Source organism: Megascapheus bottae, chromosome 11 (genome assembly GCF_031878675.1).
Source record: "Megascapheus bottae isolate mThoBot1 chromosome 11, mThoBot2.hap1, whole genome shotgun sequence".
In the NCBI taxonomy this organism is placed as follows: Eukaryota; Metazoa; Chordata; class Mammalia; order Rodentia; family Geomyidae; genus Megascapheus; species Megascapheus bottae.
The window spans coordinates 10,771,378-10,790,757 of record NC_143519.1 but is presented as its reverse complement, the minus strand read 5'-3'; the positions used below and the strand labels follow the sequence as shown (position 1 = coordinate 10,790,757).

At 39.2% G+C, this 19,380-nt stretch overlaps 1 protein-coding gene and 1 pseudogene across 1 annotated transcript in view; one reads left to right on the top strand and one right to left on the bottom strand.

Annotated features, from left to right (window-relative positions):
• The window catches only part of Hs6st3 (heparan sulfate 6-O-sulfotransferase 3), a 638,339-nt gene that overhangs the window by 605,072 nt on the left and 13,887 nt on the right, over positions 1 to 19,380 (top strand). The gene's annotated exons all lie outside the window — the stretch shown is intronic.
• On the bottom strand, positions 18,077 to 18,491 carry LOC150056748 (large ribosomal subunit protein eL42-like; annotated as a pseudogene).

Genomic DNA, 19,380 nt, shown 5'->3' with positions numbered 1-19,380 from the left:
ATTATCTCTCAAACCTTCACTCTTTTTCATCTTCCTCACTGTCTATCCAATCACATATTACTAACACTATGTTTGTAATTTACTCATGACATTATTGCCCAGTCATCTCAGTATAATAGTACTGATAATCAATTTTGTATTAAAGTTTATTTTTTGTTCAGTCTTTGAGGTACACTTAATATTCATGATGGGTCTTAATTCTTCCCTTAGATCTGTGAGCTAATTATGATTATTTTTGTATCAGAAATATGTGCCAACAAAGGATACAAGAGGTTAAGAAACCTCCTGAATGCTACAATAAGTAGCAGAAGTAAAATTTCAAAGAAATACTTTTTTTGGATTCTAACTTGGTTCTTTTAACTGCTAAGCTATCTAAAGTGTATTAACTTGGTGATTCTATAATTTGTTCACTAATATCAGCCTTGCGTTTTTCGAACAAAATTCAAATGGAATGTAACTATAAAGAATATGTGTAAAGGTTATTCATTCAAGTTGCATTTATTCAAGTTTCTGATTTTTTTCTACAAATTATTTCTAGCCTGGCTCCCAGAGATTCCCTCCCCCCAAAAAGAATCCCATCTAAAGGAAAGGTTTTATGTTGGGAGACCAGCTTTTACTGAAGAACTCTTTTTCCCCTACTCATCCCCATGGCAACAAGCTTCCTTCTGAAATTTCCTTTGCAATCTCTACCAAATGGTAAGGAGTTGCATTTCTACAGGGGCTGCTTTTTGGTTAAGAAGCATAGTGGCCCAATATATTGAAGATCACAGTTTATGTCCAGCTATGGTCCATTTCCTGACTCATTTTTTTGACTGCTTGGAAACCTTTGAAAAGAAAAACACGATATAAATATCAACTTACATAAATACCATTCTTACAATCCTTGATGTTACCATTTGTATTGAGAGAAGATCCGTTTCTGATCTATCTGTTACCTTTCAGAGCATTAAGATTCATGAATTCTAAGCAGTAGTCACCACATCTTATTTACTTGGCATTTATTCAGTGTTCCGTTTGTCTAAATCAATCACTAAAAATGAAATCATGCTTTTGATTTGTTGCTGGCCCTTATTTGAATGGAGGAAGGGAGACTTTGCATTTGAACATTTGAAGCCTGTCATCTTTCCCTTTTCCACATGACAATGATAAACAGATCTTGGAAAACCTCAGACGCAAAAGAAAGTTTAAAAATGTCATTTCTCCATACTGTCATTTCTTTTGAATGATATGGCAATAAACCAATAATGCAAAGGATCACGAAACATCTAGACTTCTAAGGCAAGACAGTAGCTCTGACTGGCGATATGAGGGAGCTCCATTTAGCTTCATGAAGTTTCAGAGGTCAACTTTTTAAAAGAAAACATAGTTTTGCAATGTTGGTTATGACAGGCTGAGAGAAGAGTGAGGAGAAGACATGGGCTTTAGTGATGGTGAGAGTCTCAGATGCTTCACAGTTCTGAGGCTTTGGATTTATTACTTCTTTAGTAATGAAAATATAGTCATAATTAGAAGCTTGATGGATCATGAAGAAAAGGACTAAGGTCAGAGAAGCCATTATTATTACTCATGAACCAGGGTACTTGTGCTTTTCTGTCATGGTTTATTTTCTGGTAAGTCCTTTGCATTGTTACTTTTCTCTAAGGGGAGCTGAGTGGATGTGCATTTCTTTGGTAGATGTTACTGGCCAGGCAGTTGTGCAATGAACATTATTTGCTAACTTTCTGCAAATACAGGTGCATCCTTAATTGTCTGGTCTCTGTCTACAATTGGCCAGACATCAAACTATGCAAATCGATAGGCTGAGGACAACTGCAACCTTTCAAAGCTCACATGTTTTAAGAAATCCGTTTATGAGATGGAGCCAGTTGGCCCTTGAAGAGAAGATGCTCAGAGGAAGATCCAGTTGGATGAGCCTTTTAATTATATCTATTGACCCTTCGACTGGAAGTCACCCAGTTCCCAAGCAAGGATGCACAAGGGAGATTTTTTGGCTCACTTTACAGGGGAGTGAAATGCTGCAGGGGAAAGCAGGAAGCCCAGATGTTTGCGAGGCCATGAGGTCCAGACACAGTGGTCTAGATACCATCTGACGATAGTATTGTCCTAGTAACTGTGGTACTCTGACCAGTTCTGACTTCAGCACTTGGTTGCAAAGCTGGCAAGCAATAATCCCACAGCTACCCTGACTGAGATGAAAAGAACGAAAGGAAGAATAAACAATTTGGTTAATTGAGTTTGAAAGATAGAATTGCAATAAGGGACCAATAAAAGGTGCAATAAGAAGGACATTTAAAAATTCTAATAAACCTTGAAGAGAAAGTGATTTGGGAGCTCTGAAAAACAACAACTGAGGTTTGCGATGTTGTAGCAGATGAGCTAGGAATCTGCTTATGGGAACAAGTTAAAGAGGTTTTTTTTTAACAGAGAGATTTATTTCTATGGCATCATTATTTCACACAATTATGTTTAAAGGGGACCTTGGGCCTTTATAAACACTTGTATGTCATATTGATGCTAAGAAAATCACTTAATCTCTCTGAGCCTTGGTGCCTGTCTTATTGGGGTGTGTGTGTGTGTGTGTGTGTGTGTGTGTGTGTGTGTATCCACGCGTGCTTACAGGGGTGGGGAGAGAGTCTGATTTGGAATTGCTGCTGCAGTAAATAAATAAATAATCAAACTTTCACTATTAGGGACATTATTATTATCATCATATAATTTCATTTTCCTATCAAATCTATAAGATGAAGACGATCATTTTAATAATTTAAGCGGAGATGGAGAAAAGAAAATAAAGAGAAGATAAAATGCTTGCCCAGTTTATGTGGCGTGTGTCAATTCAAAATCTGGGAAAGGGCCTCATTTCTCCTGCCCCTCACCCCCTACCATGTTGTTTTCTTTCTATCACAATGTGCTGCCACCAAGTATCTGAACAATCACCCAAGAATTGATTTTCTTATTAAATTTGTGATTATCCTTTCTCAGAGCATCTATTCGAAAGAAGCTATTCATTGCAAGACCCTCACCAATTAGCATGTTCTTCAGTAGCAAATTCTATTCTTCATTCGTACAATTCAGTGCTTTTATCTCAAGGTCAAAACATTGAAATCTATAACAAGGTAAATGTGCAGGTCTTTTTTACTTCTGAAATAGCCTTTGTGTGTTTTTGTTTTGGGGGGATTTTATTTTTCCACTCCTGGGGCTTGAACTCAGGGACTGGGCCCAGTCCTTGAGCTTCTTTTGCCCAAGGCTACCACTCAACTCTACCACTTGAGCCACAGCACCACTTCAGGCTTTTTCTGTGCCTATGGTATGGAGGGCTTCATGTTTGCTGGGCAAGCAATCTACCTCTAGGCCGTACTCCTGGCCCCCAGGCTTTATGTTTTGCTGCTTGTATTGTATTGTCCAGGATGGAAGTCCACATGTAGCAATTCACTTCCTTCCACCAAATCCACAAATGGGTCTGTGTCTGTCTATACCCTCCCTTCTAAATTGTAATAAAGAAATTTCTAAGTCTAGCTGGGTGTGGTGACCCACAGCTATAATCCCAAATAACTGACTGATACAGGAAACAAGTTTATAGTCTAAGGTCGGCCTGAGCGAAAACCATGAGACCTCATCTGAAATATCACAGACAATAAGAAGGGTTGGCCATGTGGCTTGAGTAGTAGAACTTCTGCTACACATGAAAAGGTCCTGAGTTCAAACCCAGTATCACCAAAAAATTTTGTAAGTCTTATCAAAGATTAAATATTTCATCAGCATCTTCCTTCCCCAGAACTTTTTCCTGCACTGTCTCCCTTTTCCTAACATTGTTCTTATTGACATACAGCTATGCTTTATCATATCTTATCTTAAAAGAAAAGCACTTTTGTTGACCCTAAGATTCTTTTTCTCAAGGCTCTTCCATGATCCTCAGACCTCAGCTGCCTGAGTCTCTACGATTACAGGCCTGAGCCACTAACACCCTGTTCCTATTTCTTTTTATCCTGCCCTAGTAAAATAGAAAAATAATATATGGACTTGTCTCCAATTTCTCACCCCTCAGTTATTCCTCAGTTCAACCTAATCAAGTTTCCATCTCTTTCCTCCCCAGAGAAATCATTATGCTCACTGCTTTATTCTTACATCATTTGGTCAGGTAGCAGAACTCAACATGGCTGTCCACGCTAGCTCTCATCAGTACGGCTCTTGACTTCTGGGTCACTACTTTGAATTTGTTCTTTGCTTACCCACATTATAAGGGAGGACTGACAATCTCAAGGACACCAAACAGGCTTCCTCATTTTCCAGGTTCCTTGGAGAGCCAAGAGAAGCACTGATATTCTCGTACTTCATTGTGGGTTAGGTAGAAAGAAGTAGCTTGGAAGGCCTGTGCACAGATGCTGTCCAACATACCATATGTCTTTCAAGGTTTATTTACCCTACTTGCTTGAATGGTGTTTATTTTCTCACTTGATTTGTTTTCCTGTTTGAAAACAGCTGTGAGTTGCCTTTACGCGATATGTGTTTGTATTTTAGATATTGCTGTTGGGTCCACACTTCTCAAACATTCTGTTACATAATCTTATAAACCTCCCTATGAAATATCCTATTGACAAGTGAGACAAGACCAGAATATGGCATCTATAACAGTTCTGTGAACCCAGGAAAGTCATTGAAAGATGATCAATCTGTTGGTTAAGTGAATATTGACTTTATAGAGGCTTAAAGAGTTTGAATTACTTTCTCTGTTTGTATATAATCAATAGGAGGCTAATATCATGTTAGTCCCTATTGTAGGTGATCATAATGAACATAGACCTTATCTTTAACATTTCCCAAATAAAGATTGGTACTAGGATGTAGCTATTTCTTTTGGATTTGTGGAATGTCTTAGCTACCCACAATGGCAAATTCATATCAGCTGACATAAACAGTAATGGGATGTATCATATATGAGCACAGCTCTATAGATGGCACAATTAGTAGCTCAGGAATGCCATTAAGGACAAGCTCTCTTTTACTATCCTCTGCATTCTCTTTGTCTAAAGGTTTTATAATTATTGTCTTTATGATTGAAGTTCAAGCAGTTTCAGAAGCATTCTGAAATACAGCATTATCTAGTAAAGAGGAAGGGGTTCTGACTGAAAGAGTTCAGTCACAGTGGAAAAGTCTGAGATGCTCCCAGAATGTTGAAATGCAAATCCTCTTCTCACATCTCACCGACAAAACTGGCTACATATAGATCAACCAACAATGAGTCCAGCAATAATGACTTGGACTTCTCAGGCTCTAGTCAATGTACAGGGAGAGTAGAAGTACAGAACTTGGAGACATTAGAGAGGAAGAATTAGAGACAACTGACCTTGTGCTTCATCCCTCAAGGAGTGGTTCAGTCACAGTGACCGGAAGGACATCACTGTGTTGGTGGCTTCCATTTGAAAGCTTCTCTCTCCTTCCGAAAGATCTATTGTGAGAGAAGCTTCTAAGTTGTTCTTGGTACACTCTTTTTCTTCCCAAAGTCAAGTTACCTACTTGGTTAGCAAGAGTCTTGAATGAAGCATGCTTCCTGAAGTACGGAAGTGCTTAATTTTCCATCGCTGAACCTATGACTATCTGCACAAGATAACCAATTTCGAAAAATGTACTGGCACAATCAGGAATTGAATACATCCAATCATCCAAAGGCTTGTACAATTTTAAGTGTTCTTCTTAAATAAATCGAGCTATGTCCTAGTTCATACATCAATACATACTCCCACACCTGTCCAGTAACACATATGCCATCATTCCTCTGTCCTGACCACACTTCCTTGCATTTTCACATCAAAAGAACTTTCCCAATAGCTATGGTTGCTGGAGTTCCCCAGGCGACCTCATAGAATCATCACCTCCTTCTCCTAGTACAGGCTGGACAATAGGATGTTGAGGCCCCAAGCAAGCTCATGTACATCTGTAATTCCCACTACTCAGGAGATAGAGACTGGGAAGATTGAAGTTTGAAGCTAGACTCAGACAAGGTGCTGGTAAGAACCCATCTCAAAAAACAAAGGCAGGGATGGTACTTCTCATCTGGAATCCCAGCAATGCTGAAGCAAAAATAGCAAGAGTGGAGTTCAGGGACAGCCCTTGAGTGAAAAACGAAAAAACCTCAAATAAAACTAGTGACCCTATCAAAGGATGATGATGTTGATGATAATGATGATGATGATGATGATGATGATGATGATGATGATGATGACGATGATGATAACAACTAGAGCAAAAAGGGCTAGGGATGTGACTCAAATAGTAGAGTGCCTGCCTGGCAAGTATAAATCTCTACGTTCAAATATTAATACCACCAAGAAGAACATGCCTCTTTCAGATTCACTAAGCACCTGCTCTCCCCATCGCTGTTATGTCTTAGAACTTAATAAAGTACAATACAATAACACTTATCATCTTTGTAGAGTTGACAATTAACTAATTACACCTTTAACTCGGTGAGCCAGATTTGTTCCAGTAAGTTCAGGGCTCTGGGAGGCATATTAATCCTGAAAGGCCATGGGAGCCGCATTTGCAGTTAATGGGCCTATATCCCTAACTTACTACCAGAGAGGGACAAGGGTATTGTGAGGAAATAGAAGCCATTAATTCTCACTGTACCCAGAGGGGCAGGTGGAAATGATTTTGCACAAATTGATGAGAAAATGTGCTTTGGTTTGTTTTGTTTTTCCTCTTTAAAAGACCAAAAAGAAAAAAAAAGACTCAGTTAAATCCAACACTGGAATTCAGTGTTTCCTGGGTAACAGCCCTTGTTCAGATTTGAAATCTTACCAGAATTTGGTTGTGTACAGTTTCATAGCCAGTAAGGAGAGTGTGTAGACAAGACGTATTGTGTGTTGGGGGTATGGACACTGCTAACATCTGCTATCTTGTTATCTGGAAAGACAAAACCCCTGATTCTGCTTCAAGCCAATGACATGCCTATATGTGCCAATGCAGTCACCAAGCATGTGGCATACACTCCTGGAAGCATCTGTGTTGTCCTAGGAAGGTTTTTCTGACCTTACACACATGCTGTAACCAGGTAGACTGTGAAGATGAGTGGAGCCTGGTGTTAACTTGAAGGAAAGGCTTTGAAAACCCAAGCTTCCTTCTGCCTGTGGTTAAATAGAGCAGCATCCGAGGTAGTATCTGATTTCCAAAATGTTATACCAAAGTAAACAGTTGGGGTAGAATTATAAATACTGGAAGACCAGAACAGGGTGGTAAAGTACTTTCCCATATGATGAGAAAGCACTAGAATTATTAGAACATAGAAAAACCAATTTCTATAGCTAAAAAGAGGAGAAGGCTGGTAGAACTCCCCACCCCACAGGGGACTTCTGAGCCCCTGTGATGCAGAGAAGGGGAGGGGAAGGTACCGTGAGTGTTTGAGGGTACAGCCAAGGGCTTACAAACACAATTTTAAATTTATGCTTTGCACCTACATAGAGCCATAAATCCTCCAGAGCTCAGTGTCTGGCTGTTGCTTTTTCTTCACCCCACAGATTAATCACGCACACTCTTGGGAATCAAGAGAAATTGACTTTTTCTTTTCTTAAAAATAATATTAAACTCTCTGCTCCTGTCAATTCACTATGCAAGGTTGAGGCTGCCCAGCAGTGCACAGCACTCAGGCAATCCTTGTTTTCTCCAATTTCTGTGCCTTTGTGTGTTTCCCTGTGGTTGTAATCTGATCTCTTGGGCCCCTTTCTTCCTCCCATATAAGTTTCTGTGCCAAATAAGGAGTACTTTGATTTTGACAGTAAGTGGCATGGCAGACTCTTTGAAGGGACTGAATAGAGATTCTGGAAAGAGAAACCACTATGGTCTTCTATACTCAAAAAGGCCACACGTGAAAGATGTTTGGACCTAGGAATTAGCCCAGTGATGTTACCATTTGTAAAATTATCTCATCTCTCTGGGGTCCAGCCTCCATTTGAAAACTCATACACAAACCAATGTGTGTATTAACAATCAAGTAGGAAGCTCATCTCTGAAATGTATGAACTTAAAAACATGGAAATGGGGGATAAACGCTATGAAAAAAGATAAAGAGAAGGTTACCTGGAACAGAAAGTAAATTTATTTGGTAGAGGTGGCTATGGGAGTGTCACAAAGCTTTCCACTCCATAATGTGATGATGATGATGAGGAGGAGGAGGAGGAGGAGGAGGAGGAGGAGGAGGAGGAGGAGGAGGAGAATGAAGATGACCAACAGGACAACAATGATGAGAATATTAATGTAAGGACAAATAGCCAAGTTTATCCATTTCTTACCAAGGGCCAAACACTATACCAAAGAAAGAAAACCAAATATACCTACCCCCTCTCATCACCAAACATAAGATCCAGGAATAAATACAGAAAATTAAAGAAGTGATTGAAACAAGCCCAACACCTCGAAAGGCTAGACTGATGGGGGCAGAGAGAGTAAGGAGAGGGTTCTGTGGTGTCCGGTAGGTAAAGACCTACCTCAGGAAACAGCATTTAAGAAAAGGATAGTTGGAATCTATCAAGTTATGATGGCTTGGTGTGACAAAGCACTTACCTACTTCCCTTAGAAATGTCACTAGCATGTCAATAAATTTGGGGTGTGTCTGTAGTCAGTGTGTATAGTCTGAGGTAACCAAATGAATTGCAAAACATACATGATAAATTAATGCTGAATTAGTTTGATATTGACTATTCCATTACAAAAGGGAATCATATGGACTTAGAATTGGACAGATTCCAAAACGTTCAGCTTGCTTTAAGCTGCTATTTGCCAAATCTACTCTAGAACCATACAGACAAAGGGATTCTCAGGCTCGTTCCACTTCCAGTGTGACAATAAATGACAAGGTGGAATAAAACAAAAATCAGCAGGCTTAAAATGGCTTCAAATACTAGAAATGTGTTCTCTCACAGATCTGGAAAGCAGAAGTCTGAAAGCAATATGTCTGAGCCAAATTTAAGGTGTTGGTACAGCCATAATCCCCTGAGACTTCAGGAGAGAATCTAGTCCTCATTTCCAGTGTTGACTTCTGCCACTATCCCGGGGCTTGTGGCTACAAAGCACTGCAGTGTAGTCACTTGTGTTCTTGCCTGTCCTAATAAATTGAGGATTCTTCATGAACGTTTAGAGTGTATTTCTTTATGCTAATCATCTCTCTGCCCCATGACAATTTGGAGTTGATCCCTGGTCGTGAGCTGTGGTGAAATCCATCCACACAAAGGTTGACTAGAACATGCTTTTTTTATCATCTTTGTTTCCAAGTGATTTGTCAAAGCACAGAGCTTCCAAAATAGTATGAATACCACCATGTCCTTAGCCCTTTGCAGAGCCTGCAGGGCCTGGATTAGCTGGAGCTTGTAGCTCAGTGAATGACTCCCTAAGAATCCTCCTTGATGCATGCCTGTAGAGGACAGGAAGAAGCTGAGAAGCATTTTGAATTCAGAAAATTTTACTTTATGATTTATAAGCTTTATGGATTCAGTATGTTGAGGTGGAAGTGAATAGTTCCTCTCTGATGGGAAGAGAAAGGATGAAGAATGAAACTTTGCCTGTACTAACATATCTTGTGTCATGGTTCCAGGCAGGTAACATTACCTACCTAGTCATTGCTTTACTTGTTGTGAAAGGAGATGAGCAGTTCAACTTGCCACTGAGGGATAGTTTACACTCAAGCACTTGCTACATTTGAAAGTCACATACAAGTGTTGATCTAGTATTGATTGATCTAGGATAAAGTGTTGCTTATATTTATTGATGTGGGGTCAGAAGAGTGACTCCAGCTCCCAGTATCTAATCAAATGCATATGAATTTATTGGAAATTTTCTATTTGACTTATTTACTGAAAAGACATAGTCCCATCTTACACAACTGGGCATCTATGACATAAACACAAAAAGCTTGACTATACTTGGACAAACCAACCAATCCTTGAGGATGGCTTGAGGAAGTCAAAATTGAGGCAGGGAATGGGGCCTGCCATGAAGTCTAGATACTAGACTTCCTTTTCTCTTTCACTTTTCCTTTTATATTTTCTTAAATTTGTGCCAGTCCTGAGGCTTGAACTCAGGGCCTGGGTGCTGTCTCTTAGCTCTTTTGCCAAAGGCTAGTACTCTACCACTTGAGCCACAGCTCTACTTTCATCTTTTTTTTTTAATTTTTGAAAGTCATTTGGAGATCAGAGTCTCATGGACTTTCCTGCCTGGGTTGGCTTTGAACTGTGATCCTCAGATTTCAGCCTGCTAATTCTGCTTTCTCAATAAACTTCTTGCTGTGTCTGAAATTTGCTTTTCTCATGCCTGCTTTATTTTCTGAATCTAGTTTTTCAGTTAACTTTTCAGTTCTACAAGCTGTTCTTTCCATCATATACATGCACCCCCCCTCCTGCCATATTTTATTCAATCTAGACTTAGCTTCAATTGATTATTATGAAGAACATAGCTAACATAGTTTTATAAGTTTTTAAAATACAAAGTTTAACTCAAATCAAAAACAATGCTCTTTTAATTGTCTTGATTAAAGAATTATTTTGAATAAGAATACTGTCACATTTTTTTGCTAGAATTCCCTAAGACTCAATCAATTTCTCCTGTAAAATGAGGTTACTTTGTTTCGTGGTCATTTTGAATATAGTATGAATTATTCAACAGATGTATATTTAGTGCTTACTATTTGTTAGGCACTGTCCTGGGAATATAGGATGCACTTAAAATACTTTTTTTAAAAAAATCTAGAAGTGCTTCATAAAATGCAAGTGCTTTATAAAACGAAGCAGGGAAATAGTGTTTGAAAGGACTGTCATAAGAGTTTAACTGAATGCATAAGGAACTTCAAAGCTTTAATATCAGTATTACAGAGTGAAAACGTCATGTTATAGGTGTCATCTTTTCACTGTAATTTGGAAAGGTAATCAATGCCTAGATGTGCTATTAAATATCTATAATGGGCTATTAACTATGGTAGATCAGGTGGCTGACTTCCAAGAAGACATCAATTCTGATCTCCAGGGACATAAGTCATATATACATGAAATACTAGCTTCAAATTATTAGAGTATGTGTCAGTCTGCTAGTTCCAGATACATGGAACCCAAAGCAACAATGTTAAGAACAAAAACAGACCACTTCTATCCAGCTGGGCTCAGTTGGAAAAGCAACAGAGAAGTTATTTGAGCTTGGTGTTTAATATCAAAAGGATTTGAAATCGCACTTCTGCTGGTCATGGGTGTTTACTGACATGTTTTTTCCCCCATTTGAGCCACTGGTGGGATTACAAGTCCTGCCTGCTGTGTGGCGGGGTGGGGTCACATGAGTAGTTCTGGTGAGTGAGTGTGGAATTAATATAGCCTGAATCACTCCAGAATCCCATTGGAGAGATTGGAGCCTTACAGCTCCCCTTAGCCTCTGACCTGGCTTCTTCTCAGGGGGGGGGGACCCCCTGAGGTGTGATGATGAAGCTGGTCCCCTACTACCTCCCAATGGACACATCCCACACCCAGGAGCAAGCCTATGTGGCTTCCAGTCTTGAGCAGAGGGGAGTACTTAGAGTACTAGAGCTGGAAAGGCTGAAGTCATCCATAGGCTGCCTCATTGAAAAGCCTGATTGTAAAGATTGCCAAGAAGTTCTTATGCCAGACTAAGAAGGAAGGACCCCTTTCAGGAGCCTACTGGTTCATGAGAATTAAAAATGAGAAAGAGAGCTGATGAGGCTTCTGGAGTAGGGTGCAGATGAGGGGGTGAAGAGAGAAAAAGTGCTCCTAAATTTTTATGGCATGACCCTCCTTTGAGCCCCAAGATAGAATACAACAAAATGTATTGCTAGTCTGGGAGGATTTATAGATTCACCTCTAACCACCTGAACTATTGGCTTACTATTTTAAACTCAGGGGAAAAGCTCGAGGATCTGGCACTGCACGTTCATCATACATGAGTTATGGGTCTTGTTAGCCCTGTAATAATGTATTCTTTTTATAAAAGTGAAGTCTAGTAATAAAATCTTTATTGTAATCCAATGCTAACATGACTCTTCCTAACTAAGAGTTATGTTTGGTGGATTTAAGCAAGCCCAGAAAAGAATTCTGAAAGTAGTTTGGCGAAAAAAGAAGGCCCTTATGGATGAATGTTTTAGAGGGATTTCTTAAAAAAAATATGCCATTGCGAATTCTGTCTAGTTGGATCTTTTTTTAACTTTTAAATTTAAAACTAGTAGGTTCAGCTTTCAGGGTATTTTTTTAAGAGTGACCTGGCTGTACACACACACACACACACACACACACACACACACACACACACACACACGCACACGCACACGCACGCACGCACGCACAGAATGCAGAAACCTCGGTCCAGAGGGATTCTGAGCCATGAAATCTGGTAGCACTGGGAACCAGAAACTTAAATATAAGAACGTTACTCAGGTGGTGTTGGTCAGGTGGCCTGGAGACCATTTTGGGGGAGATGCCATTTTGGCTCTGACCCCAGACTTGACTATGAGCTCCACAAGACCAAAGCTACATTTATCACCAAGTATTTACTGCAGTGTCCCTATCTATGAGTTCAAGGTGTAGAAGACTCACAAATCCTGGCTTTGAAAGGAGACCTAGCTGTGCTGGTGCTAGCAGATGCTTTCTCTCCTGTAACAACCATACCCCATGTGGTCTCTTGAAAAATGAAGATAATAACACCTTCCTCCCTGAGGCTTATGAGGCTTATGTGAAGTTATGATTCTACACAGTTTAGTCCAGTGCCTGGAGGTGAGGATTTGGGATGAGATTTCTGCTTTTGTTACCATAAGGCAGTCAGAACACTGTGATGTTGGAATTGGGGTTCCACATCAAGAAGAAAAGCGTTAAGTAGGAACCAAAGTTCTACTTGGGTAAGAACTGAAACAGCCTTCGAGGCAGCAGTTAGGTAATGACTGATTCAGAAAACGTCTTTTAGACCTGGAGGTCACTGTGGGGTAGTCTGGGATCCTAACATGAGAGTCCATGGTACACAGGTATCTCAAAATGGTGGCTTGTTTTCTGGGACCATTGGCACTTCCAATCAAACAATCAGGGCTTCATTTTGTCCTGGCATTTACCTAACATTAGAAATTCCTTCTCTCTCCTTCAGTAAGGGAGGTAGACAAGAGGGGAAAAGAGGGCAGGAGGAAGCAAGCCTATGCTCTCTTCTTATCAAGTGATTAATTATTGTTTCATAAAGGTATTTGGGCTTTCAACATGTGCTGTTAGGACCATCACAGTTGATGACAAATGAGAACAGTTGACCTTTCTCTAGAGTTAGTAAATCCTCCGTATTGTGTCTCACAGAGTCCTCCCTGGAATCCCTTGCATGTTGATTCTCTTTTTAGCACTATTTAGACACAAGGAAAGGAAAGCCCCAGGAAGGTTAAATAATATGCTCAAGTAAGTGGTGTCAAAGCTGGACTTCTGGCTAATGAACAAATCCTGAAACCATGTATAGAATGAATCTCGAGTGAGCTGATTGTACAGATAAGGTGTGAATTCCCTGCAATGTGGGGGGCTGTGGCTACTGGTTTAGAGCTTGGGTGAGTCAGAAAGGATGGGAACAATACCCTAGGTTTACCTCGGGTGAAACTATGACATATAGAAAAATCAACCATAACTATAGCCCAAGACTGAGACAATGTTTTCTTTTACTTGAGTGATTCACAACTAAGAAATTACAGTAAGGCATTCCACTGCGTGTTTTCCTATAATCTTAATTATATACCTCTATGCTTCTAACAATAGTCTAAACATCAATTATTGGGGCCATGGAACAATAAATTCTCTAGGGACCTCCCCACACCATCAGGTCTGTTTAGGACAATGTTCCATAGGAGGGAACAGAGCGGCCCTAGACAGTGTGAATCTTTTCCTTGTTAATGAAGTAAAATGAGCATTTTTTAAAACCAATAGCAGAAATGAAAAGGCATTCATGTTCCTTACCTCAGGGCTGTAAAGGAAAGACCTATTCAAAACGCAAGCTAAGAAGCGATAAGGAGCCATCAGGAAACAGGGCCCGGTGCTGCTATGGCACAGAGGACCAAGAAGAAAATAGCCCTATTTTTAAAGAGCTTTTTTACTTCTGATATGGTTTGGACCCTGTTCCGGAATCATCTTTGAATCAGAATAGCAATTCTTTTTTACCCACTTGGCTGCAGTCTAAAAAAAAAAAAATCTTTGGAAAATGTTCAATATGTGCCTTGAGCTCTATGTAAATGGGGGAAAAATGTCGTTATTTGTGAAAAGAGTATCAAAGAAGAGCTAAATGTTATTCAACTCCTGTGATATTGGAAAGCAAATGCATTTATTACAAAGTACAAAAAGGGCAAATTATTTCACAGGATACAACATACAGTGACTGCAGCATAGTAGGTATTTAAGAATCTGTTGGAAGAGTTAATGAATAAAATGTATGAATAAGAAACCTCATTAAAAACAAATTGGAAAGTGGAGCACATATATTAAATAACTGCTTGTACATACTGTTGTAATTTAGTCATTTACCACTAAAAGAAATCCTTAATGTGTGTTTGTTTTATGTTAAATTTTGTCTTGTTGTTTATGCTGCTAAAGGATTAAAAACAGGATTTACCACAAGTTCAGTAAGGGATCTACCGCTTAACCCATACCCCCCAGCCCATTTTAGGTTATTTTGTGTAGTTTTGGAAACTGAGTCCTGCCACTGCATTCGACCAAGTTGGCCTTCACCTTTCTAGACTCCTACTTGTACCTCCAGAAGAGCTGAATGTGCCATCATGCCCAATAAGAAATCTTTATTCAATAAACAGTGATTCACAAAATCAGAGATGGAGGCATGGAAAAATAGTGACCATTTTTCTTAAGGCCATGTCATTTCTAACCAAGAAAATTCGATTTCTGCTGGATTGGAAAGAATACTTCTCAGAAGAGACTCGGTTGACAGGAGAGTAATGGATGAATAATGTATGTGCCTGAGGCAATGTGAGCAGAGTCTTCTTAATGGCCAGGGAGGTGTGAAGATGGCAAAGAAGCGACCCTTTCCTTCTCCAAAGTAACCACCTATTGAGAGAACTTCGTTTTGGTATCATGAATATAAATACTTGGGTCTTATCCCCGGCACACCCAAAGATGGCTTTCTTAGACCAACAGACTTTTATTGATGGTTTGGCATGACCATGGACGCTTCCATGACAGAAGTTAGCAGAGACATTAGTTCACCAATTCCCTAAGTTTCTCTGTGATCCCAAACTTCTTGTTGGCCTATGTTTTCTCACAGGCTTGCATTGTGTTACTTACTCATCACTCCCTTTGTCTTTCCTGAAGCCTTTCTTCTAGAAAGTATGCTTCTAGAAAATACTTATGTCCTGGCTTTCAGCTGAGGTCCATCAACTCTGTAAGAAGCTCAGAAACTCGGAGCTCTTCTCTATGAAAACGCATGGATATAGACAAGTTACCAAGCAAAAACTGTTCCAGAAAGAATTCTAAAGTTGATTCTTCAAATAGTGTTCAGCATTGTTTACCTGCTGTCACATGAAGACAATGACAATGTACACAAAAGGGCATTTTTGCCTGCTAATAACTACCTTGCAAACAATTACTTTCACTCTTCAAACTTTGATATATTTGTCATCCCAGCTACTAGGCAAACCTCTGTTCATTACAATGTTGTCAAAAATTAAGGAATCTTTTCCTCTTCTGGATATAAAGAATTATCATCATATTATAAGTTAAAATATATTCAACACACACACACACTTTTGTCTTGTAGGCATGCCTCTTGGGCAGTGGAGACATACCTTTGATGCTAGAGTTATGGTTTGCTTGGGGAAAAAAAAAGTTCCCTATTCTCAGTGATTCTTGTACATTTAAGCCTCGGGAAACCTGGTTTATAGTTGTCAGGTTCCTATCATTAGAGCAGTAGGAACCCAGATGGTTGCAGGGCCTACTTGTTTCTGATGCTGTTCTCTGAACCCCCCACCTGAGGACTAGCTCTGCCTTCTCCCTAATTTTATTTTTGGTATGGCAGAAGAACTATATTTAAAAGGCCTTGCCTCTGAGACAGTTGGATATCAAGATTCATTTTGCAATTTCCTGACATAAAGATGATACCCTAAGTGCAGGTTTACCAACCCCACAGCTAGCTCAGGATCTGACGAAAAGGAATAAAGCCCAAAATAGGAAAGATGTTAAAAGCAGAGAAAACGAGTTTAGTATGTCCACTAAATCCAACTGGAGCAGACTTATTTCCACCCAGAATGTGATGTGGACTGAGTGGAGGTATGCAAAAAGCATCAATCTGATAGTCTCCTTCTGAAGAGAGGCTGTGCTCTCTCCAGGAATTTGTCTTTCGTGTGACCACTATACTGGACACAGGGGAATGTGGTACCATGCTCGCTTACTGAGTACGGTTGTTTCCACCTCTACTATGTAGAGGAAACAAGTATTTGTTATTTTTCCCCCAAAATCTTTTGACACTGCACTGCAGAAAACAACTTAGGATACCTTCACCGAATTCTCTCAACTCTACTTCCTCTCACATGTATACATGCATTTATTGCCCTTGCCTTTACTCAGTAAGGTTTTCAGGCATTTGCATCTGGCATTCAGAGCTTCCTGAAGATTTTCTAGGATGATTCTAAAAATGAAAAAGTTAAAAGCCCCCAAAAAATAGTACGCATAATGTGACCATGTACATGTTCACAGGCAATACAATTAGACACACTAAGAAAGGAATAGTACACTGAATTCTTTAACTCAGCAAAGGTCAAATCAGTTTTACTTTCCTATACTCAATTCTTAAAATAAGGCTATGATTTGATTAGCTTTGCATCTAGCTGGAACTTTGTCTTATAGCCTTCTTGTTTTTCTTGGAGTTGTTCATTGTCTTTTGTTTTTATTTTATGGAGAGGGAGAATCACTGCCTCTTCCTTTACTGTTATTTAAAATACTTTAACATCACTATCTTCATATTTTTGGAAGGGAATTAATTTCACATGCATTTTTCTTTCAAATATTCAAGTTCTCCTCTTTCTGTATCTATCCGTTGAGAACTCTGTAAATTCCAAAGTCTCAGCATCTTCCTTTTCATGGATCTCATTTTATTTATGTTGTGATATTTTCTTCGCCTATACTCTGAATTCCGAGTGCTTGGGTGACCTAGCTGAATTTCTTTTCCACACCAATTTTATTTAAATTGAGAGCCGGATACCTGTTGGCCAGAAGTTCCTCTGCAGGTTGACTAGCCAAATTTCACTGAATTTGAAGTAGCTGACAGAGTGACATAGGACAACCTCTAACTTCATCATAATCACATCCGCAGGCTCTGTGACACATCTCAGTGCCATGTCAGTTGGCAATGGGGCATCGTACTGACTGGAAAGAACACTTAAAGAAATAGAAAGAGGCCATGTCCAGATTCCACCCGTTCTCACAAAAGTCAGAATTATCTTCTCCCCTTCAGCAGCTTATCCTTTACTCATTTCTCTCAGGCTGTGGCATGTCATTCCCAAGGATGGAGAAGTTATTTCTAATAGCTGTCTTGAATTGTCAGACATTCTAGACATCTGCCATACTGTATGACAATAAGGCCAGTATTTCAGTATCTCCACTTCTATTCTTGGCCAAGAAGAGAAGTCTCCATCACCACTTAGCCCCTGCTGTTGGTTTCCCAGGTTCAAGATGGGAAATGGACCTGGTTTGGGTAAAGGAGATAAATTGAGGAGCACATCAGTGTTTTTATTTCACCTTATACACTTACTTCATCAATAATTTTGCCAGGTATATAATTGAATGTTGATTTTTTTTCTTTCTTGTAAGTCGGAAGCTATTTATTTAACATTTCTAGGCTTCAGAGTTGTGATGAGAACACTATTGGCAATCTGGTTTTTATTTCATATCTTTTTTGGTCCTTTTTCTCTAGAAAAAAAATTTGAATTTCCTATTTTCCTTTGGGTTCTGAAATTGTATCCACCTCTTGAATTCTATAGACCTTTTTAGATTGAACACATGCTTTTTGTTTTAATTGGACCTCAAGATTTTATTATCTTCATAACAAAAGATGGAACTTAGACATCATGATAGTACTGTCTTCATAATAAAAGTTGGAACTTAGAACTGGAACCCGTCCCCTTTCTCTTTTTATCTCTACCCAGTTCAAAATATTTGCATGTCTTCATAGCTAAGCATTCTCTTAGATCTGCAGTAGGCTCAAAACATTCAAGTCTCAGCACAATCTTCGTTGTAGTCTTAGCTTTTTTCTGGAAAATTGGGTTAGTCTGACCACCAGAGCCACTCTGTTTTCTGTCATAACGACACTTCCCCCCGAGCATAAAGAGAATACTTGTCCTTCTTGTACTGTGTTACTTTGTGAGGCTGGTACTTGCCACATTTCTTACAGAAAGCCAGGCGGGTTTTTTGAACGTTAACCACGATGGCAGGAAGCCCGCAGAAGTGCCCAAAGAAAGAGGCCCAGCTGAAAACTGAAGTCACACACATGCATTTCATGTTAGGAAATGCTCTGTTCTTACATTGATTATTTACTTAGTTTGGGTTTCTAGTTTCCTAGAACCTTGTCATTTCAATCATATATGGATTTTTTTCAGGGTTATCATTATCTATATATCTGTCTGTCTATCATATATTTATCTCCCCATTCCAAATCTATCCATCTAACATCTATTTAACCTATGAATCTATGACTCACCAATCTATCTTTTGTCATTTATCTGGGTAAAAATGAACTCAAACATATATGTGTAAATTAATTTATACAACCATATTTTCTTTGTTATCATGATCTTGTTTAACAGATGTAGTGATGGTTTAGAATGGTAATCATAATATTTTTGCAACCCTTTGATTTTCAAAAAAAAATTACTTCTTTCCATTACTTGTTTCATTCATCCTTTCCTCAGCTTCATAGTGATTCTTAATAGATCTTCTCATGTTTTTCGAAGAGAGTCATTAATATGCGTGGTAAGTGTAGGTTCCTTCTTCCAGGATGTCAGCCATTTGTCCAACAAATATCTCCTTTGTGTGAGTTTTACAAGGTTACTGTAACAAAGTACCACAAATGAAATGGTTCAAACAATAGAAATGTATGCTCTCTGACCTCTAGAAGACCAACATTAATTAATGTTTTAGTAGGGTTGTTTCCCCTAAGCCCCATGAGGCAGAATCTGCTCCATGCCTCTCTGCCACCAACTGATAAGTTAAGGCATTTATTCACGAGCTTGTAGGTATCTATACATAACCTTCCCTCTAGACCTATTCCTTGCAATACCCACACTCCCCTGTTTTATAATGAAACCCAGCACACTTCATTAAGGCCCATTCGAATAACGTCATGTTAACTTGGATATCTGGAAAGGTATTATTTCCAACTAAGGTTATC